The following is a 15,361-nucleotide window of genomic DNA, read 5'->3' on the forward strand; positions in this document are numbered from 1 at the left end:
GTCCAGAAGTCATCAATTTCGCCCGGGTTTTTCCTGTTGTAGTCATTAGTCAGTGCATGCGCGTTGATTATTGTGTAGGATATATATATATATATATATATATATATATATATAAAATCAGACCGAAGCTATTGTCCATAGTGTGAATAAATTAGAAATAAAGTTGATGAAGCAGTTTTCATCAAATAACATTTTAAGTGAAAGTCAGCTCTAATGAAGGAGAAAAATACAGTTGTTTATCAGGTTATTAACTGTGGAAGGGGAAAAACCAACGTAATGGATAAGGTAAGCAGGCTCTATTTATTCCATTACAAATAATGTTTGATGTATTTCTGCATATGTGCTCTAGCTATCTCATAAATGTAAATGACAGTACTCCTTCTTCTAGGAGGTGAGGAGATTGACAGAAACCTGTGCACAACAGGGCGACCAACTATTGGTACCATGCAATGCTAATGCCCACAACTTAGTGTGGGGCAGCACCAACACCAACAGTAGAGGTGACTACCTTCTAGGATTTCTTCTAGCTAATAACTTAGAGATTCTCAAAAGGGGCAGGGAACCTACATTTAGGAATATAATAAGGGAGGAGGTAATTGACATAACGTTCAGTTCTACTTTGATGGACAGTTATGTCAAACAATAACATGTGACCTTAGAGCCATCCTCATCAGACCACATGTGTATTAAGTTTGAGGTAGAAATGGGCATTAGACAGACCATGTCCTATAGGAATCCCAGAAAAATGGAGTGGGCGGCATATAGGAGGGACCTCGACTCAAGCCTATCAGAAGTCAGTACTTCAATAACGAATCCAGTAGAGTTTGAGGAGGTAGCAGAGGCAGTGACCTCTGCCATCACGACCTCATACCATGACAATTCCAAATCACCAAGAAGTGCACGAATAGGAATGCATCTTGGTGGAACAACAATCTGGAATCACAGAGGAAACAGATACGAAGACTGTTTAACCTTGCGAGAAGGAAAGGACGGTGGGCAGAATATCGGGAGGCCCATGTCAGTCTTGTAATTAAGCAAGCAAAGCAGACCTCCTGGGAGGTATTCTGTGAGGAGGTAGAGGGTACAACTATTCAGGCCAGACTTCACAAAATCCTCACAATGATACCAACTAATTCAGGAGGAATTTTAAGGAAAGAGGATGGGAAGTATACAAGGACAACACATGAAACGCTGGAACTACTCCTCAATGTACTATGAGAGACAACATAGACAAGGACGAGATCCCTGTGAGATCAGTTTTCAGGTATTCGAAGGGAGAACTGGGAATCTGCAGAGAATGTGTTGACAATAGTAATATCCAATGGGTGGTGGGAACATTCCAACCGTTCAAGTCACCTGGTCCAGATGGAATTTTTGCAGCGCTCCTGCAACAAGCAGGAGTGAACGTAATAAGATTCCTATGCAGGTTATTTAGGGTTAGCCCAGCAGCAGGAATCTTTCCTAACGTTTAGAGGGCAGTGACGGTTGTCTTCATTCCAAACCCAGGGAGAACTGATCATACAAAGGCCAGGGATATGAGATCAATCAGTCTGTCCTCCTTTCTTTTTAAAACATTAGAAAAACTGGTCAACGTGCATGTTAGGGAGAGGAAGCTAACTAGGGTCCCTCTACACATAAACCAACACGAATACCAACCAGGAAAATCGTGTGAAACTGCACTCCACCAACTTGTTGGGAAGGTGGAGAAAACACTACACTTTTAAGAAATAGCCCTCCGCATCTTCTTGGACATCGTAGGGGCTTTTAGCAACATGACCTTCGAATCCGTGGTTAAGGCAGCGGAGGTGCATGGCTTGGAAACCACAATTTGCAGGTGGATTAGAGCCATGCTTATTGGTAGAAAGTTAGAAGCCACTATGACGCAAGGAAAAATGGTAATCAACACCACCAGAGGCTGTCCATAAGGAGGGGTCCTGTCCCCTCTACTGCAGAACTTTGTGCTGAATGAACTCATTGTAGAATTAAACTCTAGATAGTAGTTTTGCCAGGGATACGCAAACGATCTTGTCATAGTAATACTTGGCAACTTTTCAAGTACAGTCAGGGCTATGGCACAAGGAACGCTGAACATTGTGCAAAATTGGTGCAGGAAACAGGATCTAAGGGTCAGTCCTAAGAAGACTGTTGAAGTACCATTTATGAGGAAGCAGATCCAACACACATATTGGAATCTCAAGCTTCTCGATGAGACTCTATCAGTGCAGGGGATAGCGAAATGTCAAGGGGCATCCCTGTTTGAGAAACTTTTGTGGATCCCTCACGCAAGGAGTACCAGGAGAGCTTGTGGTAGAAACTGGGGCTTATGCCCCACTAGTATGTATTGGATATACACTACAGAAGTAAGACCTATGATCACTTATGGGGCTACTGTGTGGTGGAAAAAGTTGAGCAGCAGGTAGCTGCTAAGGAGCTTGCTAAGGTGCAGAGACTGGCCTGCTTAGCCATTACAGGTGGAATTAGCAGCAGACCCACTTCTGGGGTGGAATCCATGCTGGACATGCCCCCATTACACCTGTGGGTAAAGATGGAGGCAGCAGCTGGAACACACAGCTTAAAGACTGGCAAAAACTGGGACTCACTGGGGTATCCAGGACCTCTCACTAAAATACTGAGTGAGACATGGTTGGGGAAATGGTGGCCAAATATATAATAACTGCCAGCTGCTTCAACAAGCCTGTCCATGTAGTAATTGGAAGCAGAGAAATCTGGGAGGATAAATTTCGACAACATACTGGGGACATAGTGTGGTTCACTGACGGTTCGAAAACAGACCAAGGTGTTGGAGCCAGAGTATACAGGGTGCAGCCAAGGCTGGAGAGTGCAATCTCTCTAGGGTAGGTGGCCACTGTGTTTCAAGCAGAAACATCTGCTATCAGGATGTGAGTGGAAGAGAATTTGCGTAGGTACTACAGAGGGTGTAGCATTTTCATTTATTCAGACAGCCAAGCAGCCCTGAAAGCACTGGCAGCTTCTGAAACAAGGCCAAAAATCGTGGTCGAATGCCACAAAGCCCTCGTGGAGCTAGGGGAAAACAATAGGGTAAACCTGTTGTGGGTCCCTCGTAACTCAGGGATTAGTGGTAATGAGCAAGTCGATAGGTTGGCCAAGACAGGGGCAATGACACCATTTATTGGACTGGAACCTGTCCTGACAATCGTCAAGGCGATGATCAAAATAAAACTACGAGACTGGACAAGGAGACAGCATGTAGAATATTGGGCTAGTGACCAAAAGGAAAAACATGGCAAGATATTGATGCTGAAGCGATGTTCTAAGAGAAGTCTCTCAATCCTGGGCTTGAACAGGAGAGAAATGAAACTCATGATTGGACTATTGATAGGCCATGGGAATTTCAAAACACACCTACACACAGTGGGGATAATATAAGACGACCCCAAATATAGGATGCGTGATGTGGGCGAGGAAACTGCATCACATTTGATCTTCGAATGCGAGGCATTGGAGATCAAAAGACGCAGAATATACGGATCAACCAGACCTGAAGAAATTGTGTCTAGCAAAGCACTGGTAAAGGATCTCCTTGCACTGTTCAAGGTCATTGATTGGCTTTACGAGAGACACAGGGAATGAAACTCTGTCTCAGTGCAGGCTGCAGTGGGCTTGACCAATGTTGTTTTTGCTTCCCTCATAAAATCAAATAAAACCCTGATGGTACTGTCATGTGATGTGGCTACCAGTATAGATGCCTCCATTTGAAATGCAGTGTTGAATGTTTCGATGAGGCGCGATGCGATGTGACAGCACATTCAGTGTTAACTGGTCTGTAAAATTTAAGGTTGTAATTACAGTTTTCATGGCTGTTGAACTGTGCCACAGTCTGATACAGACAGTTGTGACACACTCTAGTGTGAAAGTTGTTAGCATGTGACAGTTGGGTGGCACTAATGCTCCAGGCAGTGAGAAAGCTGACAGTGATGTGTGTTGTAAGGATCATGTATGTTTTATTAGTTTTCTACTTAATTAACGAAATAATTGTTATATTTTTGCGTTCCAAGCATTACTAAACTAGCAAGGGACATGAAATAAACGCATAAACAGATGAATTTCACTGATTCAGAGAAATAAGCTAAAATTTACTGATGAAGACATATTTTCAAATATGTTCATAATTGCAGCTTACTCCACTAAAAGCGACAGCACACAAATGCATATTTCAAGCATGAGAATCATATATTTCTGTTGTTGTCTGTTATTGTTATGATGGGCACTTTGTTCGACACATAAATGTTTCATAGAATCTAATGATTTGTCCATTCTTACACTTCACTCGACTTTTTCTGATATATGAATGTTTTGTAAGTGCAGTTACTTTTGCTTCAAAAACGAATATGTTGAAAATTCTTTCTGTTTGTTTCTCAGATGTAGCTGCAATTGTGGAATTGGTTTCTTCCCTGTTGCACAACAGTTTTATTGCTTTCTGACGTTTCATTATAATGTTTGTGTGGTTTTCCCTTCAGCTACAAGTGAGTTGGCTTATTGGGAACCACATACACAGATCTAACTGGAAGTGAAGCCAACAAAACTTCGTGTTGTTGGGTGGATATCTGATGTCTCTCTGGAAAAGGTCAGATCTTCTGGTGTTTACCGGTAATTTCTTGTTAGTAAAGGATGATGACACTCTTCAGCAAGTGTCCTTGTGTTAAGAGAGAATTGTAAACACTCTGTCCTGTAATCTACTGTTTCATGCCTCCCAGAGTCCTTAGGAAACTAAAGAGGGACATGTGTGGTATCATTTTTTTAGTTATTGTCTTTTTTTATGGCATGAGGCACGCTACATATTGCAAAAGCTGTTATAAATAAATATAAACGATGTTGTTCTCACTCATCTGGTATCGTATCCAGAAGTTTCACTTGCTGGCCTCTTGATGCGCTGCTATTGCAGAGGGGAAACAAAAACCAGACGGAGTGTCGCGACTGTTAACTGTGCTACAAGTTGTGTTTTTGTTACTTTGTTATCGATCTTCTGCTTCTTCTAACTGGCTTTTGAAATTTTGTTTTCAGACTTCACAGCACTATACTTTCTTCGTCATAAGAATAAACCTGATGCAAACAAAAGCAATGATTGGTCGGCAGCCATAGCATACATACACTGGTGTTGTCCTACTTATGTATCAGGTATGTTGTTAGTATATTATGGCAAATGAAACTTTAAGATATTCTAATGTATTAACAGCCATCAATGTTTTCTTAATCATACACTAGTTACCTAGTGTTCTTTTTTGAAAAAATTGTGTGCAGTTGCAGTCTCTGTACTGCTGTGCTCTGGTTGTTGTGCTGCTGTTACATAGTGTGAAAAGATCTGATGCAGTTTCTTGCTTCATAGTGAAACATGTGCGGACAGACACCAACCAAGAAAAACAGAATAAAAGAAGCTTCATGTAGAGCAAATAAGGATAAAGCTAAGGGTATTATCAACTTACTTTATCCAAATATGGGGGGGATTAAAAATGAAGTAAAAGAAAATAAGAATGAGATTGATATACTTTGTCTATCTGAATACCATGTAACCATGGGGATGGAAATGGGTATAATTTAGGAGCTTGTACATGCAGATCTGGCACTGTTAAAGGGGAAGCTGCCATTTACACAAAACAAGAACATAAATGCAAAATTGCAGAAGAAAGCAAAATTTGTGTCAATCAGCACTTTGAAGTTTGTGCATGTGAACTACAACTAGATAACGTACTGTTGATATTGTCAACAGTGTACAGGTTCCTATTAGGAGATTGGGAGTTATTCATAAGAAGTTTGACTTCCTGTTATGGTGACCATCAGACAAAAAGAAGTTATTAATCTGTGATGATTTCAATGTAAACTTTCTAAGCAATTCAGATAGGAAAAATGAACTAGAAATGTTATTAATGTCATATAACTTAGAATCAGTGATCAATTTCCCTACACAAATGGTTCAAGACAGTAGCACTCTAACAGATAATGTATTTGTACAGTAGGAGGGTGTAAAACTAACACATGCTTTCCCTGTGATAAATGGATTATCAGACCATGTTGCGCAATTGATTAACTTACAAAAACTATCAGGGTGTATAGTTCAGAAACCATTAAGTAAAAGTGTAAGGTTGCTCTACCTGGTTCCTACAGAGCACTTCAGAGAAAGTTTAAGAAATATTAATTTGGGAGATGTTACAATAAGCCAAATGCTAATGATAAATGCACCATAATCCTCGATAAATTTATATCCCTTTTTGAACATTGTTACCCCAACAAATTGCTAAATGTAACATCAAACAATTTTCAAAGAAACCTTGAATTACTACAGATAGTAAAGGTCTTCAGAAAGAAAAAGAAAACTATGAGACAGAAAGAATTAGTACAGACCCATAACTAATTCTTCATTATAAAAATTATTGTAACATACCGAGAAAAGTTGTGTGAAAATCAAGAAATATGTATGCTAGAGATGAAATTAACAACTCGGACAATAAAATCAATTCAGAATGGAATGTTGTTAGAAGGGAGACAGGAAAAGTAACCACTTGGGTTGGTAGTATTACTATTAAAGAGAATGAGACGATCTTAATCAACAGTATACAAGTACCTAATGTAGGTGGAAAAATTGGTGAGAATAGTTAAAAATAAAAGCCAAGCAGTACATGGAAGCATCACTTTTGAGAAATCAGTCTGATTAATTTTCACCTAAGAACCTCTTGTGAAATGAAAAAATCATTAAATCTTTGAAAAACAAATGTTCTGTTGAAGTAGATTACATATCTAACAAGATATTAAAACAATGGAGGGCAGTTACAGCTGTTGTTCTGAGTCACATACGTAATGCATCGCTAACTCAAGATATTTTCCCAGAGAGGTTAAAATATAAAATTGCCAAGCCTCTCTACAAAAAAGGGGACACCACAGCTGTCAATAATTACCGGCCAGTATCCTTGCTTACAGCATTTTCAAAAATCGTTGAGAAAGGAATGTACTCAAGACTGGTCAGTCATCTCAACACTAATGGGATACTTAGTAAATCACAGCTTGGATATCAAAAATGCTGTTTCATTGAGATAGCAATATACAATTTCACTGCCTGCATATTAAAGTCTCTAAATAGTAAAATGTCACCCATAGGAATTTTATGTGACTTGTCCAAAGCATTTGATTGGGTGAACCATGATATTATGTTACATAAATTAAAATTCTATGGTATAAACGGAACAGAATATGAGTGGGTTAAGTCATATCCGCAGAACAGGAAGCAAGATGTTTCTTTATACAGTTTATGTGATTTCAGGAAGTTTGCCACTTCATCTAACTGGGATGAAGTCACATTAGGTTTTTCCACAGGATCCGATTATTGGTCCCCTTCTGTTCTTGATATATGTGAATGACCTCCCTTCTTATCTGAAACAAGAAGCTAAACTGACACTGTGTGATGATGATACAATCATCATTATTAATCCAGTGAAAGAAACTCTTATAGAAAATGATACAAATCATGTCTTTGGAAAAGTCATTAATTGGTTTTCTGCTAATGGGCTTGTTCTGAAGTTTGAAAAAGCATAGTACATCCAGTTTTCTTCTGCAAGGTGTATAGTCCCTTCAATAAATATAACATATCAACAGAAGTCAGTAGCCAGGGTAGAGCATGGTAAGATTTTTAGTGCACATGTAGATGAGAATATCAATTGGAAACTTCATATTTTGCATCTCCTAAAGCCACTAGGCTCAGCAACTTTTGCAGTCAGAATAATTGCCAATTTAGAGGATACAGAAATTACTGAGCTATCATACTTTACATACTTTCACTTTCTGATGTCACATGGAATGATATATTGGGGTAACTGAACACTTAGGCAAAAAGTATTCACTGCTCAGAAGAAAATGGTTAGAATAAAGTGTGGGGCTCATAGTCGCACATCTTGCAGGCATCTGTTTAAAAGGTTAGGAATTCTTACAACAGCCTCACAGCACATTTCCTCAGTAATGAAATTTGTTCTCAACAATGTGGACCAGTTTAAAAACAGTGACAGTCATGATTATAATACCAGAAGAAAGAAAGACTACACTATCTTCTACTTAACATGTGTTTGGCACAGAAAGGAGTGAAATATGCTGCTGCAAGACTTTCTGATAAATTAGCAGATGAAATAAAATGTTTGACAGACAGCAGTAATAGTTTCAAAAATAAATTGAAATTATATCTCCTTCACTCCTTCTATATCATAGATGAATTCCTGAATAGGAATAAATAAATCTATAGGTATAATATATGGATTTTGTGCCATTTAGGGGAATGGGATAGGTAATAAAAACTTCAAACTTAAAGAAACAACTTTGATTCATGTGTGCATTTCATATGAACTTGACACATTGCACATCATAATGGTTACCACGAGACTGATCGATGAAATACATAACTAACTAACTAACTACACATGGTACACCATCGAAAAGTGTCTAGAAAAAGTTTTTATCAAAGTTTTTCACAAGTTAACAAAAAAATTAGCTTTGAAACTTTCCAAGGACTTTATTTGCTAAAGTTTTTGGCGTTTTAGTAAATGGGATGCATAACTGCCAGTTTGCCTTTGGCAGTGGAGTGGCACACATGTCTTGTGTACGTCCGTTTTAAGACTGAGCATATGTGACCAAAAGCATTGGAAATTGAACAGTTTTCATGAGATGACATTTTCTTCGATTATTCGAAAGTAGTAGGGGTTTACCTCTCCATCGTGAGTAGCATGGTGTACATGAAACTGACAGACATCCAGCTTATGAAAGGATCCTCAATAAGATGAGTGACCTTCAGTTCAGACATTTGGATGGACATATTGGCCCTGTGAAAGTGGAACATGCAGGTCTTGGCCAGAGGACGGCCCATGTGTTCAAGCTACCATTCAAGGTGAAAGCAGAGATGGTGATCGCAGTGTTGAGATCCTATAGCACTGTGATAAGCTCTACAGTGAAAAAATGGGTACGCTTTACCACATATCCAATTCTGAATTGGGTGCACCAGATGCACACAGAACTGATTAAGCATATCCCATACTATCTGCTATGCTGTGCTACAGCAATATAAGAAGGTCAGCCAAAAAGCTGTTCAGAATATGGTAAGAGGGACAGCTCAGATCAAGCTGTATTCAACGTCACATCACACAACCGCTGCTGGCAGAGGAGGAGATGTCAGCCGATCTGACAATGCTGCTGTTGATATATATATGGGGTGGGGTGGGGGGGGGGAAGGGGGGCCTTCTGTCTGTGCGCGCTGTCTGTGCGCGCCGTCTGCAGCCAGGAGATGCATGAACTCGGAGAAGTCCGGAGCGATGGTCATTGGCAGCAGCCTCCTGGAAAGGGGCTTGGCCTCATACATAATCTTGGATATGATCAAATGTCTGTGTGTCATTTTTACATGGGGCAGTTGATGGACAGCCCACCTTACCTGTACTCGCCTCCTACAAGGCATACATATGGACGTCCATAGCAACTTGCTGCAATCGTTGAACATGGTTCAGCAGGTAGCTTACACCAACATCTACCGGTATCCAGGATAACCCATCTGGCTACAGTCATTCCGTTGCCAAAAACTGATAGTACGCTATTTATGGCCTGTGTTTGGTTACTTTGTCAGTGAGCAAATAATCATCAAAGTGCGATACGATTCGCTCACCCTCATTACCACAGAGGCAGTCTTGGAATGGTCAATGTGCTAGTTAAAGCAGCTTGATATGTCACTACCGGCCGGAGTGGCCGTGCGGTTCTAGGCGCTACAGTCGGGAACCGAGCGACTGCAACAGTCGCAGGTTCGAATTCTGCCTAGGGCATGGATGTGTGTGATGTCCTTAGGTTAGTTAGGTTTAATTAGTTCTAAGCGACTGATGACCTCAAAAGTTAAGTCCATAGTGTTCAGAGCCATTTGAACCATTTGATATGTCACTATGATGATGAAGATGTGCACTTAACGCCAGCACAACTTCACAGGAACTCTGGTTGTGGAACTGGCCCCCACTTCTAGTGAATCACCAATTGAAGTGGCGCATATTTCCTTGACACTGTCTCATCTTAAGGACTTTGGTGGACTTCAGTTACGTCGTCAGCCCCTGGTAGCTGAGTGATCAGCATGACAGAATGTCAATCCTAAGGGCTCAAGTTCGATTCCCAGCTGGGTCGGATATTTTCTCCGCTCAGGGACTGGGGATTGTGTTGTCCTAATCTTCATCATTTCATCCCCATCGACGAGCAAGTCACTGAAGTGTCGTCATATAGAAAGACTTGCATCTGGCAAACGGTCTACATGACGGGAGGCCCTAGTCAGACGATATTTTAGTTACGTCAATGCTGATCTGCTGAGCGAGATACCGGTAAAGGCCCCTGAAGTTTATTGCCGAAAGATGCGAGGTCATCCCAAAAATCCGACTGAAAGCTGTCTACCCTTGGTTACTTGCCAGCTGGTCTGCTTTCAGTGCATGGCATTGTCCTCTACTTGGATGACAGAGTGGCTTGATATTTGGTGGTCAGTCACAAATATAGGAGTCGCCATAGACTCCATTCCATATGTAATAGTACATTCTCTGTTATGTGATGAGGAGGAGGAGGAGATTAATTTTTAATGTCCTGTCGACCGTGATGTCATTAGAGATTTAACGCAAGATTAGATTAGGGAAGGACGGGGAAGGAAAGCTGCTGTGCCCTTTCTAAGGAACCATCATGCCATTTGCCTGAAGTGATTTAAGGAAATCACAAAAACCTAAATCAGGCTGGCTGGATGTGGGTTTCAACCATTGTCCTCCTGAATGCGAGTCCATTATGACAAGTATCTGATGTGGATGAACATTGTCTGGAATATGTGTCTGCCATGGAGGCTGGTGAGACTGATGTTGGCCCTCATTCAGTACCCCAACTTCAGTGACTTTGACATCCATTCTTATCCTGGATATGACGTTTCTTCCATGTACTAAGATGCATGCAGCAATATGAATCAAGGGTTTGGCCATATTACATGTTTACCAGGATGGTAAATTCCGATTGGAATGGTTCACTCTTCTCCAATGCCATCTGAGCTACCACCACCACTTTGCTAATTGTCTGGGTAGTGTCTTCTTGGACCCTCCCTGCCGCCTGGTTGTGCAACATGTGAGAAGTTAACTTTATGTGGATGCAATTTTTATGGACCAGAGCAAGTGACAGAACTAAACGGACCTCTTTGTTGTGAAGATGTGCCCGGCCCCAATTGTGGATTAGAAGGATCTGCAGACATCTTGCCGCTAGTAGCCGTGTGTCTAATGTTGGTTCCATTGGAAAGGTGGTATTTAGTTGTATTTTGTGCTTCGATTTTGTTTTTGTTATTTAGATACTTCTTTTACCCATAGAAGGCCACAGTTGTATGAGCAAAGATGTTTTGTTTAACCTGCCTTCCTGCTCCATAAAACAAATTGGATGGGGCAGTTGAGAGACAGGAAAGGGGTTGCATCATGGCCAGGCCTTGAGTTTCGATCCCTGCCAACCCTGTCTCTACCAGCTGAATCTGATTGCTCTGCTTCGTTAAAAGAGGTAAAAAAAATGTACAAAGATCGGTAGTGTTCTAGAATGGTAATCTGGAATAGTCCATAAGTCGCTTGTTCAAATCTTAAAAACTAAACTCCACCTGAACTAGCCACTACTTTTTAATCAAATAGTTCCTCAGTTTGCCTCACAAGGGCTGAGTGCACCTCACCCTGGTCTTCTTTTTGCCAATCAGTCTGAACTACCTACATATTTTAAATATAAAGATAATCAAATATATGCTAATTAACATATACCTAATCATAATTTTTATTAGAAATACATGTATTTTTGTTTCCAATTACATATTGCAAGCAGAGTTCCAGTTTTCTTTGCAAATATAAATTCTTGATTGTCCAAGATTGTTTAAATTAAGAAAACATAAAAAAAAGAATTTTTTTTGACTAAAATGAAAAATCAAATACTCTTTAGTTGGACTATGTCCATTGTTTTATACCACAGATGTGATCTCAAGAGGGCCATTGATGAGCATCATAGAAATATCGAAAACAATCATTTTAATGGCACTGAGTACACCATACAAATGCTGAATTTTTGCAGTTGCCACCCTACTGCTTCAATATGAACCTAACAACAACTGATCTGGAGCCAAGTTAAGCGATTTTCCACAAAAATAACAAGACGCTTAAGCTGCAAGACGTATTGTAACTAACGCATGATGCTTTGTCAGTGTCACTGCTGAATGCTGGGGGATGCAGAACAGCACATCATAACAGAAGAGAAGAAAATAAGGAATTTGGATAGCTCTGTGGATTCTACTGTTGAGAGCCTCTTTATCAATGTGGCAGATGACACTTCCAATATAAAAATAGGAGTTCAGAATAACAAGATGGCTGTAATATCTTCAGTGACCTCAATATTTAACCAAACAATGAAATACCTGCAATATGATTTTGAGTCACACATAGCTTATGCATAAGAATTCCCCTATGTTTATGTTAGGAATTTTCATCACATTTGTTTTTAATTACATGACTATGTTAGCTAAGAATGAAAGAATGTTATTCTTTCCGTCTGGTCGCCTGAGAAGTTTGCAGTATTGCTAGACTTCTGGCGAATATTATTTAATTCTCTTTAAAAATTAAATGACAATCGAGGCTATATTGTTTGTTTGCATCATGACTGCAAGTGCTTACATCACTGGAGCTTACTTGGACCAGCTGACTGGCCTGTGATTTCCAAGTTAAATGCACCAATAAAGCTGCTGACCTGTAATATTGCACAGTTGATGTGCAGGTAATGCACAGCATAAAATGTAACCCTGTTGTTGTACTTGACTATACACAAGCCAGTTTGGCATCTGCTCCTCATGAAATAAAATCCAATGAGATTCCAGCAAATGAGAGAGAATATATGGTGCAATGTTTATAACAGGTTTATTCTTACAATAAATGCAGTATCGAAATTGAACACTCGCTCTGATGTTTTGTTTTCGTTGGTGTTACTAACTGTCGAAAGTTATTGCCAACCATTGAAGTTTTTGTGATATTTGCGATCTGTTTGTCTGTGCTTGGCCGGCCGATGTGGCTGACCGGTTCTAGGTGTTTCAGTCTGGAACTGTGTGACCGCTACAGTCGCAGGTTCGAATCCTGCCTCGGGAATAGATGTGTGTGATGTCCTTATGTTAGTTAGGTTTAAGTAGTTCTAAGTTCTAGGTGACTGATGACCTCAGATGTTAAGTCCCATACTGCTCAGAGCCATTTGAACCATTTGTCTGTGCTTGTGTATATGTGTAAACTTCTGTAGGTTTTTATATGATTGGGTGAAGAGTCTTTTCTCGCCTAGTGCTGTGAAGTCTGAAAACAAACTTCAGTTGGCACTTACAACAAGCAGAGCATCGATAAAAAAGAAATAAAAATACAACATGTAAACTAACATCCACGAAATCTGTAAGAATAGCTTTAAATTATTAGTGCATCATAGAAAAGCAAAAAAGTGCCTGAGCTATTAATAACATATATATATACAACATCCTAAATGTAAACTAACTAGTAGACAAAAATAAGTACATATTCCAGGGCAATGAAGCTGCTTTGCAAAGAATTAAGATGAGATGTGTATGGCACAAAAAGTATTTCATTCATTTGTAATTAGACACTCCTAAAATAAAAATTATCAACATACCGTAACATTACTTTGAAATGAGGACGACAGGATTACAAAAGTAGAAAATGACTCTACAAGGAGCTCAAGGAAGAAGAATCTTCATTTTACATGTATTTTAGAATGTCAAAGCACCAATTTGTTTCATGTCATATGTCAAATTACAACAGAATTATTAAAAGGAATACAGTGTTATGAGCTGCCATCACACCCTGTGATAAGTTAGTTTGTTTACAATTGCCAACCCAGTGTAAATTTTTGTGGAATAGTCACATCTCCCTCAATAACTTTCCATTCCAAATTTACAGCTTTTCTTTGCACCTTGAACTTGACTGTTAATATTTCCAATGATTACCTGTACTGGCATTATCTAGAGAAACCACATGAATACTGGCCACTGAAGCTTGCAAAATTGTTTCACATATAATACAGACAGCTACTTAACAATAAATAAATCTCACACAAATATATATAAAAAAGCAACAAATGCATTACTTGATTTATACCTTACAAAAAGCATTTCACCACTTTTATGGTATCTGAAGGTGTCCATCCATTCCTATATTAAATGTTACAAATGCTTGACAGCACACAAAAAAAATTCCATTTACTAATGAGTCTGATTCTATTAGCTGTGGCTCGTGCAAAATTTTGACAGTATACTACAATGTGGTGACCTATAGCCTTTTGATGTAGAAAGATAGTAATTGTAACTAAGCTGAATATATTAATTTTATGTATATAAATGAAACCGTTAAAAAATCATAAGATGGGGAAACATCTTCTTCAGGAACATGTGGGAGACCAGGAATCTTTCCTTTACTTACACATCCTGTATCTAGAAACTGTCGATATTGTCACATAAGAAGCCCAGTAGCACAGTCACCACAGTGTAGTGGTAATGATACTACACTCTTAGATGGAAGGTCGTGAGTTCAAATCTACCATGAACTGTAAAATTTTAATTTCTATGTTTTGTAATATGTATATTCTTTTTGAAACACCCTGTATTTTTAGTTATCTTTATGCAAATATTTTCATCATTGTACTAGAAGAGAAAAAAGTAGTAAGCACAATTTCCTTATTTAAATATTAAGAAGGAAGTTTGATTGAAGTTTGTCTGCATATCACACCTATTCTAATGTCTAGTAAACTATTTACACATACCTACATACGTTGGCGGATATTGGACAATGCCGTGGATTCACAAATGGAATCTTCTTGCTCCTCTAAGGTGGAATTATAACCATTAAAAATCTTGTAAATGTAGTTGCTGCTATAAGATCAGAAAACTGTCATACAGAAAGGCATCAAGCATATTTGACATACCATGAGAACAAACGCCACTGGAGCAGAACAGCTAAATAAGTCGTTCGTCGGAATCATAACAAAAGTGGGTGCAAAAGAAGAGGAAGTCAGATTTCTGAGTCATTATCAATGCAGAAAATCTGTGTTTATTGTTCCTGAGATTCCAGGTGATGGTACTGCAACAATCACCAAATTTTCAGAGTGTTGCCAATTCCTAGAAAACAAAAGGAAAAGTTTTTATTCACTGAGAACGTGTTGTAGATTTGTTTTATGCTACAAGTAGATTGTGATTATGGAGCAAATATTTTTGAAAGGTGTGTGTCAAAGTTTTTCCAAATAAGTGTCAAGTATTTTCAGAACACATGAAAACTATTTTGTAAGCAAGTGTAAAATA

This window comes from Schistocerca piceifrons, chromosome 2 (genome assembly GCF_021461385.2).
Source record: "Schistocerca piceifrons isolate TAMUIC-IGC-003096 chromosome 2, iqSchPice1.1, whole genome shotgun sequence".
Classification (NCBI taxonomy): domain Eukaryota; kingdom Metazoa; phylum Arthropoda; class Insecta; order Orthoptera; family Acrididae; genus Schistocerca; species Schistocerca piceifrons.